The following is a 14,915-nucleotide window of genomic DNA, read 5'->3' as shown; positions in this document are numbered from 1 at the left end:
GAGTCCTGGAGACTCTGACAGGAGGAATTTCCAGAAACATCGTTTCAGGGGAGAAGACAAGGTATCTTGTTTGCCGTATATGCTCCCGCATAGAAGAGGAAATGACCGTGGAGGCCATCTGGCCCTGTGTTTTGATACGGCAAAATTAATGAATGCAATCAGAAGACCTTTGAGCAAAACAACACAATTTTGACTGCAAGTATTAGTTGGGTCTGCCAGGTGCCTCTCACAGCAGCAGTCATGGCAGCAGTGACTCTAGCCATGTCCATGACCAACTGCTGCATAACAAATAGCCCCAAGACTCAGCAGCTTGCAACAGGGTCCCCAGCCCACAGACTGGCACTGGTCCATGGCTTGTTAGGAACCTGGCTGCACAGCAGAAGGTGAGTGAGCATTACTGCCTGAGCTCTGCCTCCTGTCAGATCATCGGGGGCATTAGATTCTCATAGGAGTGTGAACCCTATTGCAAACTGTGCATGTGAAGGATGTACATTGCGTGCTCCTTATGAGACTCTAAATAATGCCTGATGATTTGAGGTGGAACAGTTTCATCCCCAAAACATCTCTCTCCCTTCATGTCCATGGAAAAACTGTCTTCTACAAAACCAGTCCATGGTGCCAAAAAGGTTGGAGACTGCTGGTTTACAACCGCAATGAACATTCATCATCCCACGCAGTGTCAGAGAGTCCGGAACATGGGTGCCCTGCCTGTGTGCTTCTGGTTCCAGGTTTCTCAGTGGGTTGTGGTCAGGGTATCAGTGGAGGCCGTATTCATCTGAAGGCTTGACCAGGAATAAAAGAGCTACTTCATGGGCGGCTCACTCAGATGCCAGCAGCTCAGTGCTGGTGGCTGGCAGGCAGCCTCAGCTCCTCACCTCATGGATCTCTCCTGAGCACAGTTTTCCTGTCCTTACAACCTGGTAGCTGGCTTCTCCAGAGCAGGTGACTCAGGAGAGGACAAGGTGAGAGCCACAGCACCTTTGATCTAGTCTCAGAAGTCACATGCCATCATTTCTGCAATGTCATTTTGGGGTCCCAGGTCAGCTCCATCACTGTGGGAGGTGGGTATATAGATGTCCTAGACTATTCAGGCTGCTACGACAGAACACCATGAACTGAGTGGCTCATGAACACAGAAATTTCCCATAGTTCTGTAGGCTGGGAGATCCAAGATCAAGGTGGCAGCAGGTTCAGTATCTGGTAAGCTCCTGCTTTTCATGGGTGGCATCTTCTCACTGTGTCCTCACGTGATGGACAGAGCAAATGAGCTCTCAGGCACTAGTCCCAGCCATGAGGACTCTGCTTTCATGACTCATCACCCCCCAAAGGCCCACCTCCATCAGAAGACGGCTGCTGACTGCAGCTGCCATCCTCCAAGATGGGGGACACAGAATTGGGGGACACATACATTGAGACCTAAAAGGCCTGGACAGCAGCAGGTGGGGATCGTGGGGGCATCTTGGAGGGTGGCTGCCGCAGTAGCATTTCCTGAGCCCATGCTTTCTGCCTTGCACTCATCTCCTGCACTTGATTTTCATTATCTCAGGCAGTCCCCACAACGACTGTATCTAGGAGTTCATTTTACCCTCATTTTACAGATGAAACGTCTCAGAGAGTGATGCGCTTGCCCAGTGTCTCACAAATGCAAAGTCACTGAGGTAGGATTTCAACCTAGGTCCAATCATCTCTGCAGCATTAGGGGTTCACCATTGCCATAGACTTAACTGTGTCCCCCAAAATTTGTATGTTGAAGCCCTACCCCCCCATGTGCTGATGTTTGGAGAAAGGGCCTTTGGGAGGTAATTAGGTTTAGATGAGATCATGAGGATGGGGCTCTCATAATGGCATTAATGCCATCAGGTGAAGAGCTACCAGAGAGCTTGTGTCCTCTCTCTCTGCAATGTGAGGACACAGTGAGAAGGCAGCTGTCTGCAAGCTGGGAAGAGAGTCCTGACCAGGAACTTAATCAGAGGGCATCTTGATCTTGGACTTCCCAGCCTCCAGAACTCTGAAAAGCTAATGTCTATTATTTAAGCCACCCAGTCTATGGAATTTTGTTAGAGCCAACCCAAGCTTACTAAGATAATCAGTATGCTGCACTTTTTATAAATGTAATTTTTACATTTATAAAAACAAAACGAGATTTTCTGCTCTATAACAACTGTACCTACATTGTAGATGGAATAACAAATCTACATACAGATTTAGTAATCTCTATGTAGATACAGAACGTAGTGTCTCTAATATAGACATAGTGTCTGTGGTCTGATGTTAATTTTAGGAATTAGCCGTCACTGATTGGGCCTTGTCCAGGTTTTCTTCTCTCTTGTCCTGGCTCTGTAACCTAGTTATCCTTGTCTTTGCTAACCCATAACCAACTACTGTATCAGGACTATTATGCCACTACAGATGACGCAGTGTGGGTTTACAGTTTGTCACCATTTAGACAATACTTCATCAAATATTTTTCTGTATGACTTTAGTGATGTCAGTTTTTGATTCATTCCTGCATAGATCTGGGCAAAGTGTAGACCTTAGGAGGTGTATTCACCATCCAGTTCTCTAGAACTGCTTATGACATCTTTCTCTGAGCTTTCTTGTCCCAAAAGGAGGCTTCCTAAAATAGCCTTTAAGTGCCTTTAAAAAGAGAAAGAGAAATTAAGAGAAAAAAAAACCCAAACTCATTCCTTTACTCTGATGTGACAGTCCTCCCAAGACACTGCAGCGGCCTGGGTTTTGCTGTTAATTTCGTTCACTTATGTTTGGGCTATGTAAATCCTGCCTAGAGCTGGAATGTCATTATGTAAGGAAATATTTTTTGTTTATATTTTTTAATAGTACCAGTAATGTATATCTTATTCCGCTTCAACAATATAATTGGGTTGTTTATAAAAACTACACATCATCAAACTCACATTGTAACGATTATTTCACTTTTCAAAAAAAATGGCATTAGAAAAACTTGAATGATGTTAGTTATCTTAAAGAAGTGTGTAATATATTTTTCTGGCTGTCAGCTCCATTTGTTACAACCAACTACAGATGATAAATTGGTCGATCAAAACTCTGAAACAGAAAACCACAAGCCCCAAGACTATGAGGAGATCGGGAACAGCGCATAACTCCAAACCTGAGTGTAGACCACCACCACAAAAGCCAGGTACTGGGAAAAACCAGTCTGTGTTCCACCACCTGACATTGCTCTGTGCCTCAGAGCACTCACTCCCCATCACAGTCTCTTTTTACCAACAGGGGTCTAATCCCTAATTTATAGATAAGTTATTTCTAATTTAAAACAGAAAAATGCCACATGTGCAAAATTGCTTATGCATTGCTGAAAATTACAAAACTACTCTTACTAGTTACTCTTGGCACATGTGGATTATTTATACCTGCTATATTCAGGAACCAAGGAATTCCTAAGCACAGGAAGCTGAATTCACTGAAATGTAGAATCATTACAAAGCACATGTCAGATGTGGCTCATTCATTCCAAGCTTGTAGCCTGCATCAGTCTCCTAGGTGGTTTATTAAAACACAAATGACTAAGCCCCACCCCCGGAATTTCTGACCCAGTGGGTCTGGGGTAGGGCCTGAGAATCTGCATTTTCACCAAGTTCCTGGTGATGCTGGTGCAGTAGCTTCAGGAACCACACCCCAAGCAGGACTGCACGATTGTGTTTCTTAGGGAGAGGGACCACATGATAGTCTTACCCTTCTCCAGCCCTGGTGTGGTGCCTAGCACGTAATCATCTCTCAATAGCAAATAATAGCAACAGGAAGAAGAACTAACTATTATTTGGTACTAACCGCATGCTAGTTCCTGTGTTAAGTAAGAACTTTACAAAGATTACAACTCTATCAGGTAGACACTAAATTTTTCTTTTTTTTTTTTTTTTTTTTTTTGAGATGGAGTCTTGTTCTGTTGCCCAGGCTGGAGTGCAGTGGTGTGATCTCGGCTCACTGCAACCTCCACCTCCTGGGTTCAAGTGATTCTCCTTCCTCAGCCTCCTGAGTAGTTGGGACTGCAGGTGCCTGCCACCACTCCCCGCTAATTTTTTTTGTATTTTTAGTAGAGACAACGTTTTACCATGTTAGCCAGGATGGTCTCGATCTCCTGACCTTGTGATCCGCCCACCTTGGCCTCCCAAAGAGCTGGGATTACAGGCATGAGCCACCACGCCCAACCGACACTAACTTAGGTTTCCATTTTATAGAGGGAAAAATGGAGCCTTAGCGAGGTTAAGCAACTGGCCCAAAGTAACATGGCCAGTTTATGGTGGGCCCAAGAAAAAAAAAGGGTTCTTGAGCAATGTTCCCAGGAATATTTTAAAAGAAAAAAAAAATTGTATACAAATTAAACAGAAAAGTTTTCAAATTGATATTGAGGGAGAAAAAAACATTGACCAAACTTGACTTTGCAAGCCATGTTTTTTCTCAGCAGCTGCTAGATGTTTTTCAGTGGGTCCAGACATGTAGGATACCACCTTCATGGGCATCTCTCAGAGCTTCTTCTGGAGAATGCTTTTGCTCCAACTGAGGTAAACATCTGTGAGAACCTCTGCATGGTGTCCACAGCTCTCTAAAGGGTCCTCAAAGGCAGCCCATGACTTGCTTAGAACAGCAGAGCCCCTTTGCAAGCTTTGTCTCATCTGTTCCTTCTAATTTAGCGAAAGAATCTGAACTCCTTGCGGTGAGGGTCTTATCTCCTGGCTTCACTGTAAACAATTCAGGATTCCTGCAGTGGCTGCCAAGGAAGGAAGCCTGGGAGAGCTTTCCCAAGGCCCAAGACCTGGCCAGCCGCGCCCCCGCTCCGTGCATGGCAGGCAGAGCTAATTCTCTGTCAGTCTACGCATGCTAGGAGAATGCTTTGGGACAATGTCCTGATAGTAAACACCGTGCTGTTTAGACAGAATTCCCAATAGCTTTTCCACGAGGGAGCAAATGCGGAAGTTTTCTTCAGATAGCTTGCAGTTTCTCAGCCATCCCCAGCCCCACCCCCAGAGAGTGACAAGAAACAATCACCAAATGGCCGTTGTTCCATTGATCTGTTTATTTCTCTGTCTTTGGGGCAAATGGATCAGGTGCAGGCCTGCTGTGGTTTGTATCAGGCACTTAGGCAGTCCTCAGCCCTGTCTCCCTCTGTTCCTTCCTCCCTCCCTGGAAACTCCTGGGATTCTGTTTCCGCCTCTGAAAAAAAAATCAGGATTCTACTACTACTGTTTAATTTCCTAGTAAATGGTTATTGAGAAATTGGAGTGTAACTACAGGGAAACACTGCAGACTGTGAAAGACCCACGCCTTTGCCAAGCAGACGCTCTGGGCAAGTTGCCTGGGTCACTAACTTTGGCACTTTGGCTGTGTTGCTTTTCTTTGGGGAAGATTTATGGCTACGTTGTCTTTACTTGCCTGTGTCCCTATCAGGCACAGCAGCAGTAGGAATCACAAGTAAAAGGAGTTAAATTTCTCCACCTTTTGCACATCAAGAGCATGGTCTTTAGGGTCAGATTGCCTAGATTCAAACTCTGGCTACACCACTCACTAGCTGCCTGACCTTGGGTGAGCCACTGTCCCACCCTCTGCCTCTGTTTTCTCATGTGAAAAGGGGGGACAATAATATTATCCAGTTCCTGGGTTCCATGAAGTTGAAACATTAATACTTATGAATTGGCACAAAGTAATGCTCCATAAAGGGTTGTTGTTATTACAAAAGCTTAAAATCAACATTAAGGTATCCTCTTTAAAAAGTCCTTGCACATGTTTAGAAGCTGGTGAGGCTGCCAGGTGTTTTCATTGTCTACCAGGTACTTACAGTTTAAAAGAAGAAATGAGGCCAAACATGGATGGAGAGAAAAGTCCACTGAGTTCTATTCACAGAGGTGAACTCAGGTACTGCGCTGTCACAAAAGAGTGGATGGTACTGATTGTGGGAAGCTTCCTGGGGTCTGGGTCTGAGGAAGAAAACTGCAAGATAACCAACGATAAGGAGGAAGTAGGAGTGCTTGCTTACTTTTCTTTTCTTTTTTTCCCCCCAAATTAAGTTCTTTTAATAGATTGCATATATAGATGTTCAGCCATACTCTTAGATCAACTCTTTAAGAGTAGAACTTTATATCCAATTTACATGCTCTAGATACCACCTTCCTTATTTTTTACAGTAAGGTCTGGTATTCAGATACCCACTTGTACACTGACAGCGTTAAGAAAAACAGGACACAGAGGGAGTTGTCATTTTTAGCAGCAATGAAATACCGCTAACGCCTTTTTACATACCGAATTCAAGTCACTATCAGAGGTGAGCGCACCACAAAGTCAGCAGGTACAAAATTGCTAGTTCATTTTTAAATTAATAACTTGAAATTACCCTTGTCCCCCACCCCATTACATCTTTTTATAAACAGCAAACATTTTGCTCTTTTATACATAGGCTAGCAGGCTTGTTTCAATATGAAAGTGCCAATTCATTTACTGATTTTTATAATCAGTTATGTAGTGCTACAATAAATGACCAATAATCTACATAGGAACAATGACGAATGGAAATGATGAAGACTGAATAAGGCTATCAGATTACCTTATCTTATTGACATATAAAGAATAGATACCGAATGGTGAGGAAGAGACAGAAATTGGACAAATGCTCATAGGTGTAAAAATTCCATCTACCTTTGAGTTTTATACTGTAAATGAGACATTTTAAATAGTCCTGTAGCCCATACCTATTCTTTCCTCAGAAAAAGAAAAGCTGCCTTCATGACATCCCCTCTTTCAGATTTCCACAGTGTCACTTTGAAGCTTCACAGTCAGGATCTTACTTTCTTCAAAAAATAAAGAAATATGCCCCCTAAGGTACCTCCCATCCCCCTTGACCCCCAAAAATCCCACTGGTTTTTTTTCCAGTGCCAGGTTACATGATCGGGTCCCATCTCCTGGGGTTGTTGTTTCTTTTGTCCATCTATTGATCATTAGTTTAGAATAGATAAGATGAACCACTTCTGGAACCACTGCTAGGAGGAACACAAGCTCTTCACTACAATCACACAGCAGGAAAGAAAGAGATAACTCAATTCATCCCTGGTGCTGGGCCTCCAAAATTGAAAGAACTTGGCACAACTGGAGCACTGAATTTGTATCCTCCATGCTTCTCAATCGTTTTGGATTCATGGACTGCTCTTCTTTGATCAGCCAGAGTTGCTATATAGTGTAACTGTTTTCTTTGTTCTTCATGAAGACGGTGAGTCAGAGCCTGATACCATACAGGATTACGATTCTGAATAGTTTGAAAGATAGCTTTGAATATCTGATACGCATCAACAGGGTTATCTTCATCATCAATGATTGTGGAATAGCCTTCCAGAGCAGTCTTCTTCCACATCATCTTCTTACCAGTCTTCATCATTTCCATCTTCACCAGCCTGCTTAGCCAGAATCTCCAAATATTCTTGCCCATCTTCATCAATATCATCTTCATCACTCCCCAGTTCCTCTGGTCAGTGCCACACCCTTTGCACTGCAGAATGATGACCTCTAACAATGTTGCTGCATGACACTCTACATCTTCTCCTGCAACTCCTATGAGAACCTTTTTGCACATACTGTATATCTTTCAAGATACTTGGTGTCAGACAGAAGTGTGTCTGTATCAACTGTTACCTAATTATGAAGGAGGGGCATCATTATCTGTAAAGTAATCAAAGCCATCTTGCTGGAAGACTTCAAATACAAGGGGAAGTAGCTGCCACATCTGTGGAGACACTTGTCATGTCAAACTGTGCACTAAAGAGAAGATCTCCTCCTGGAATTCTAAGACGTGCTGTTGTAAAACAGTAGGAACGACCTGTAAGCAGATTCCCTCGAGCTGTTGGGTTATCTCTTAATGATCTTCAGCTACACTAAGAAGTGTGTCAATTGTATTCAGAATTCCCATAGCAGTAACTGCTTTGTCATCACTACCTTCTTCATCTGGCCCCATCTGGATTACTTGGTTAAATGTCATTGCCAAATGTTGTGTCATTTCTACTGCAATAGGAGTAAATTCTTCACTATATTCACAGATCATTTTCTGAATTACATGGGTAAGGTCATCATTTTCTGTTTCTCTTATAATATGAAGAAGAGCCTGCATTACAGTTCTGATGAATGGTGTGATATATTCTTTGGCTTTTTCTTGATTGCTGATCAATACTTGAAGGGCAATGGCAGCTTCCACTTTCACAGGCATTTCTCTATCATCAATCAGACATCTTCTTGTTAGCTCTAAGGCTGTTTGAAGGTTCTGATCACTTTCGAACTTCACTTCACAAAAATAGTGAAGTACCCAGCAAGCCCTTGCTCTCATGTAGCGTAGTTCACTGCTAAAGAGTGGGAGTACATGATTCTGCAACATGCATTCCATCTGATCTTTATAGATCTTCTTCTTCAGAAGTATTTCAGCTAAAGAGCCAATCATATGCAGGGCTCCATCTTTTTTCGAGGGTCAGCATTTGGTTCTGTAAGAATCTGGTAACAAAATCCCATAGTCTTTTGCAGTACCTCTTTCCTCTTACTACAGGCTGTAAACAAAAGTATCTGGGCAGCAGTGGTAGGAGAAATGAAATCTTCAAACACATCAAACTTCATGCGGATATATTCGTAAGGGTCTTCTTGCCAAAGTTCCTCATCAGCATCTGTATAGCACATCAATGGAAAAATAACATCTTGGATAATGCCTTGTATATGGGGCTTTGGATTCTTCCAGGTGAGAGCATGAGAAACTCCTTGATTTAATAAAAATTACAAAGGCAGTGAAGGTCCATTGGGGAATATACAGGAATGTTTAAAGCAGAAAATAAAACTCCTCCACCCAGAGATCATTGTTAATTCCCTAACACATTTCCTGTTTCAGGCTTTTGAGATAACCTGGGCAGACTCTGGTCATGGGAAAGGAAGGCTCAGGGGCCCTGTGAGATGCTGGTGCTGTCCAGCGTGGCCCCAGCTAGGAAAGGATGGGCCTGGGGTTCTGGACACACACAAAGCAATGGGATTTGTCAGAATCATCACCAGCTTCCTCTAAGCCTGGGCAGCAGAGTCTTCTAAGCACCCAGCAACATATAAATTCGCCAGAGAAAGCAGTTATTAGAGTTCATACAGAGACAGCAGCTGATGATAAACTGATTTTCGGTTTTTAAAGATTTGTTTGGTGTATTAAAATGTGTTTTTGTTGTCTTTCGTAGTCTATTGACACCACCTTAGAATCTCTCTCATTCATTTCTCATCTATAAGATGAGGAAGGTAACACCCACACTTCTTTCTCTTAAGTTACAGACTCCCAGGGAGCAGGGTGCTGAAAGCTCTTTCAGGACACAGTCTAGGTGTAGAACCCCCTAAGTGTCTAACATAACAGACGGACAAGGTGGATAGAAGGGCAAGGTGCCTTTCCAGGGCAGCTGCAGAGTATCAGAACTTCTCAAAGGAAGGTGGATGGCCTGGTGGGACGCAGTGCTCTTATCTAGATTCTGGTGAGAATGGCAGTCCTGGAGGTGAATTTAGTCATAGTCCATCAAACAAGTCTAACTGGACATGCCACTCTACCTCTTCAAAAGCTAAACAGCCCACTTGACAGAAGTTTCCAACTTTGGTTTAGCAATTCTATATTGTATAGATACTGCTTTCGTCTGCTGTAATGAACAGGAGTTATAATTACTCCAAGGTTTGTTCTTTTTTTAATGTGTACACTACTTTTACATCATCAATTGTTGGTCCATTTTGTTAGTTTCTTACATTCCACATAGACTAGTCTGAATGTTTGCAGTGGGATCAGATGTTACTAGCATATTGGCAGATTTTTTGTCTTATTTTTTTTCTATCACAGCCTGCCTGCCTGCCTTGATCTGTAGAACTAAGTCTCATTCAGGTCAAGGATCATGTGCTTGAAAGGAACTGAAACTCATTCACAGGGTCAGAGCGGGTGGTGGCAGACAGGAAACATTAGAGAATGTCAGGCAAGGCAGGGGCTCTCCTGGTATTTCTCCCAATGGTCCCATTGTCTCTCCTCTCTGCCATTTGTTTCCTTTCTTTCCAACCCCTGGACCCATACCCTCTGTGAGGCTCTTAGTTTCTGCTCCCGCATAACATCAGCTTGCATGGAGAGGCCGCTACACCGGCTCTGGAATTGGTGCTTAGTGGCTCAGGGCTCACCTCTTCTGCTGTCTTCAGCAGAGGAGCCTGCAGGCTCCACGTTAGGGAGTTGCATCTCCTAACAGAGAGAGAGAGGGAGGAGCCCCTTGACTTAGAGTAGGGAAACTTCCTGTCATTCCTAATGGGAGTCAGCTTATTGTCTTGGGAAAAGAAACTTAGGACACTTAGAGCCTCAGAGTGCAGGCAAGAGGCAAAGCGAAGGCAGGAACCGGGGGCATGGAGGGTGTGTACTGCAGGTTTCTCCTTTTCCACACCTCCTTTGGCATGCAGAATACACATGATCCCTTGAGGGGTCGTATGGACCAACCCAAACCACCCCCAGCACAGTTTCTAAAATTCACCAACCAAGTGGTTTAAGGAGCGAGGGAGAATTAAGCAGAGTTCTCAGTTCACCTAGTGAGAATTACTAGCCAAGGAATTCTTCCTTGACTTAGGTGAGATTGTCAAGATTCAAGGGATGGACGTTTTTGTTGCTCAGAAGCAGGAAGGAGGCAAGAGTTCATTTTGGAGGTGAGGAATAAGGAGGAGGGCAGCCCAAGGAAAGGTGCGCTTTGAAGGAGCAAAAAGGAACCAGGAGGCAGAAGGACACAGGAAGCCTAGTGCTGTTGTTGACAATAGGTGCTCATTAAACTTCTGGTCAATTAACTGGAAGAGTAAGGAAAAGATGAATGGAAGGCAAAAGGGGGCCCACTCTGGAATGTGGATTTCAAATGTTCCCTATTCCCTATGCTTTTCCCTGCAGCTGAGAGCAACTGCCTTTGGCTCTGCTCCTGGCTTGGGCCCTGTGGTTCTTGGGGAGGTAGGAATAGAACAGGGGAGCCAGGAGCCCTGTATCAAACAGGCGAGAGTCTTGCATCTTCCTTTCTGATGCATTCTAGAAGTGATGAGAGAGCATCTTCCTCCACTCCCAGCATGTTGCAAGATCCTGCTGGAATTCCACTCACTTCTCTGCCCTCACTTGCTACAGGGACTTCCTCTCCAGGATGAAGTCATGGGGACAGGAGCCATGGGGAGCCTTTGTGGCTGTGACCCATGATGGAGTCTGGGGGAGGGGTACCTGGAGGTGGGGTACAGCCTAAGGCCAATGAAACAGTTTTTCACAGCATTAACTTAATGGGAAAGGGAGGGACTCAAAAGCAGATCTTGGACTTATGACTGCCACACTCTGCTCTGACCTGTGGGGCTGACAAATTGCTCCTCAGTAAATGTTGGACTTGGGTAACTTTCTCCTTCATGTCCCTTAAAACCCTCGACAATTGTGTTTATCTTGGAGTTTCCCTGACAAGAGAAAGTGAGCAAAAAATAAGCATTTATGTATATATATTTGTGTGTGTGTGAGAGAGAGACAGACTCCCAGGGTGCAGGACAGAGACAGATTCTGTCACTCAGGCTGGAGTGCAGTGGTATGAATATGGCTCACTGCAGCCTAGACCTCCTGGGCTCAAGGGATCATCCCACCTTAGCCTACTGAGTAGCTGCAGCTACAGGTGTGTGCCACCGTGCCCAGCTAATTTTATATTTTTTTGTAGAGATGCAGTCTCACTATGTTGCCCAGGCTGGTCTCAAACTCGCTCAGGAGATCCACCTGCCTTGGCCTGTCAGCTTGGGGATTTGGTTACAGGCATGAGCCACTGCACTCAGTCCATTATTTTTATTATTAACTTAGCAGCTCTGGGAATCTTTACCATAAAAGTTTTCTCTCTCTAGAGATCATAATGGGAAGATTGGAGATTGTGAAATCAAACAAAAACGGGTTTAAATCCTTTCACATTCGTTATCTAATGTGTGGTCTTATCTCATCTCTCTGAGACCAGTTCTGAGGTTTGTATAATGAAGTTAGTAATATTACCTCATTAAAGCATTGAGGATTTAAGTGGAGAATACCAGTGTTGAGGTAGAAATGCCAGTCAATCCTGGCCGGAAGGGGGATGACTTGAGGACTGTTTAATAAGGGACTTATTTACAAAGGTATGGCCAGGGTAGGAAGCAACAGGGACAGAGCTTACCCAGGCTGGTAGTAGTGAGGCCACCCTCTCCAGCTCTGAGGGGGTGGGAGTAGGACATTGCCAGAACCTGCCTTGCAGGTACTGTGTGACCTTTAGTCAAGGGACAAAGCCATCCCACAATGACACCAGCAGGGAGGAGTTGACAGCCAGCGTCATTTCCTTCTCTCTCCCTCCAGTTCCCTGCCTGGGCTCCCTCCCCGTTGCTCAAATCCAACCAGAGGCCAGAGGGTAGGGGAGCCCCTGCAGGTAGTCTACTGAGGGCAGCCTCTGGGGACACAGCAGCTGGAGAAGGGTGAACCATAGAGTGAACCAAGGAGACAGAAGATCTCCAGCACAGCAAGAGCTCAAGAAATGAGATGGCTGTGATGAGTCATTCAAGTTCAGTTTAGAGCCTTCCAGCCCATAGCTGGTAAGTTTCTTGAGAACAGGCATTTTTGTTTTCTCACAAAGCATTGGTAAATCTCCATACAGATAATATGCACCCATCAATGGTTGCTGAACAGTGATCAGGGTCTGAAAAAAGCAAAAAATACTGACTTGTGAGCAAGTTTAACATTTGAAGTTCAAAGACAATGGTATCATAAATTTAAATTGCACAGCAAGGAATAAAAACAAGACAGGCATCAAGTCTGGTACAGCTTCATTTATTTCTTATTTTTCCTACCGAATTGAGTTTGCATCCAAGTACTCTTCACTCCTCCGTTGGCAGAATGATGATGTAATTAACTAACAGCATTTACAGTAAATGACAGCAAATTGCTCTGTAATTCAAGGGCTAACCCATGTGCCACACAATGATCTTTTGATGTCTGTGAATTTCTTCAAGGTGGGTGGGGAAGCTTTTTGCTTGTAGGGAAGGCTCTGGATGGATTGAGCCTCTGACATATCAACCGTAAATCCTGGGGTCCTGGGGCTTTATTCAGAGGAAGAAAGCACCTTCTACAGGCAGCAGTAGAGTGGACTGTTCCAGAATCAAGCCCACTGCCCTGAGAATTGGACTCTGCAATGGCTAATTGGACATTGTCCTTGTGCCCGGAGGGGTGACCCACACGTGGGACAGGAAAGGACATTGTGGCTTCATCACCAGAAATGCTCTGCCAGGTCTGTCCTTCTGGAACTTGCCTAACCTGCTCTGCAAAGGTTTCAAGGTGTTCTAATGCATCCACTTTAATTTATTCAAACCCCAATGTACAGTCAGATTTTTCTGGCTTCTGGCTAGCTGGGTGAAGAGAAGGGTGTTGCTGAGAGGTAATTAAATGGTGGGGCAGAACCATCAGGAAAGTCCATGGGGCCAGGTCATGCTTCTCAGGCCTCAGGTAGCTTTCTGAGAATAGCCTGTCTTTCAGCATCCCAAACTAAGGCCTCCACAGCCACGCTGGGCCCCAGAAATCTGCATTCTAACACTCGTCGCTGATGTGGACAGGCCTTGTTTTGGAAACAGGACTCCCAGGAGCAAGAGAACCAAAAAGTGTATTTCAGGAGAGTTTAAACATAAAAAAAAGTCCTACCTTATTAAAAAAAAACTGCTTACTTCCCCTAAAAAATATGTACCTAAGCCTAGCCACTTGCACTTATTTGTAGAATAATTGCATTGTGTTTACCTTTCTTGCAAGCAAAATGGCATTTTATTACCGATTGATCTGGCAAGAAAACAAGTGGGCTAAAACCTTTTTTTACCTTTTTTTCTCACCCAAGATCAAGTAATGATTGGTTCCACTAAAGGCTTAGTAGAACAGCCCATCCGTGTGACTGCTGCAAAACTGGGTGACAAACTCTACATCGGGGCAAGTGACCCTTTGTGTTGTTGTCACCCTGTGGCACCACACCATCTGTTTGTTGAATTCCTCTGATGGGCTGACTTCTAATGATCCTGCACTTTAAAGAAGTGGCTTCTGCAGCATAGGCTTTAAATCCAAAGTCCAGGTGGTGTGAGCTGAAAAAAGGAACTGTCCAGACTCTGGTGCTAGTGTCGGGTGGGTTTCCACAGTCCATGCTGAATGCTGGGGGTCAGACGAGCAGCCAGGCATCAAAGACCGAGTGCAGAGTCTGCCCCATGTGGGCGGGAGGGAAAGGGAATCCCAGATCTGACTTTCATCCTTCAATTCCCATGCTTGATTTTTTTTTAACTTCCATGTTTCAGGATGGAAAAAAATTGCCAAAACACACAGAACAAGGCTAGTCCAGAGAATTGTTGAGGATGTGACAAAAAGTTTAAACTTAAAGTTCTTATGGCCCTCAACCTTCTGGAGTTAGAGGAGGGGAGAGGGTGATTTGCAGACCTGAGGTTTGCTGGAGTCCTAAACCTGAAATTAGTAGGGACAGGTTTGTTATTTGGCTGAATCACCTGCCTGATGCCTGCCTGAAGTCAGAGGAGACGGGCAGGGCCACCCTGTGTATGGAATCAAAGTAAGAGCTAGTGGCTTCTGGTTCCTGGCCAGATTTCTGTCTGTTTCTGCTTTTAATAGGCTCTGTACACCCAAAGGCTGTGTGATGGACACATAGTTACTATTCAGGACATAAGACAAACTTTCGCCTGGCATCAGCTTACCATGTGGCCAAGGCCTGCCTCAGTCCCTGTATGGTGAGTGCTGTTGTGCCTATTGTCCATGTCCCCTGGGCTGAAGACCCATGCCACATCTCTGGGACAAGGGTGGGGGATTAATAACCTTAGGACCTCGCAGGACCCTGGGGTCCCAGCCTTTGGTTGCCTGTACTGCTCCCGGATGGAGAAAT

General features: G+C 44.6%; 2 protein-coding genes and 1 pseudogene across 3 annotated transcripts in view; 1 reads left to right on the top strand and 2 right to left on the bottom strand.

Annotated features, from left to right (window-relative positions):
• Nucleotides 1-14,915, top strand: part of LOC134738006 (uncharacterized) — a 347,768-nt gene that overhangs the window by 135,184 nt on the left and 197,669 nt on the right. The window lies entirely within an intron of this gene.
• LOC129011217 (phosphatidylinositol 3,4,5-trisphosphate 3-phosphatase TPTE2-like) overlaps nucleotides 1-14,915 on the bottom strand; it is a 716,449-nt gene that overhangs the window by 565,852 nt on the left and 135,682 nt on the right. The gene's annotated exons all lie outside the window — the stretch shown is intronic.
• Nucleotides 6,899-8,760, bottom strand: LOC134738031 (importin-7-like; annotated as a pseudogene).

The sequence above is a fragment of the Pongo pygmaeus genome, chromosome 14 (genome assembly GCF_028885625.2).
Source record: "Pongo pygmaeus isolate AG05252 chromosome 14, NHGRI_mPonPyg2-v2.0_pri, whole genome shotgun sequence".
Classification (NCBI taxonomy): domain Eukaryota; kingdom Metazoa; phylum Chordata; class Mammalia; order Primates; family Hominidae; genus Pongo; species Pongo pygmaeus.
The sequence above is the reverse complement of the archived record's forward strand: the minus strand, read 5'-3'. Positions and strand labels throughout refer to the sequence as shown.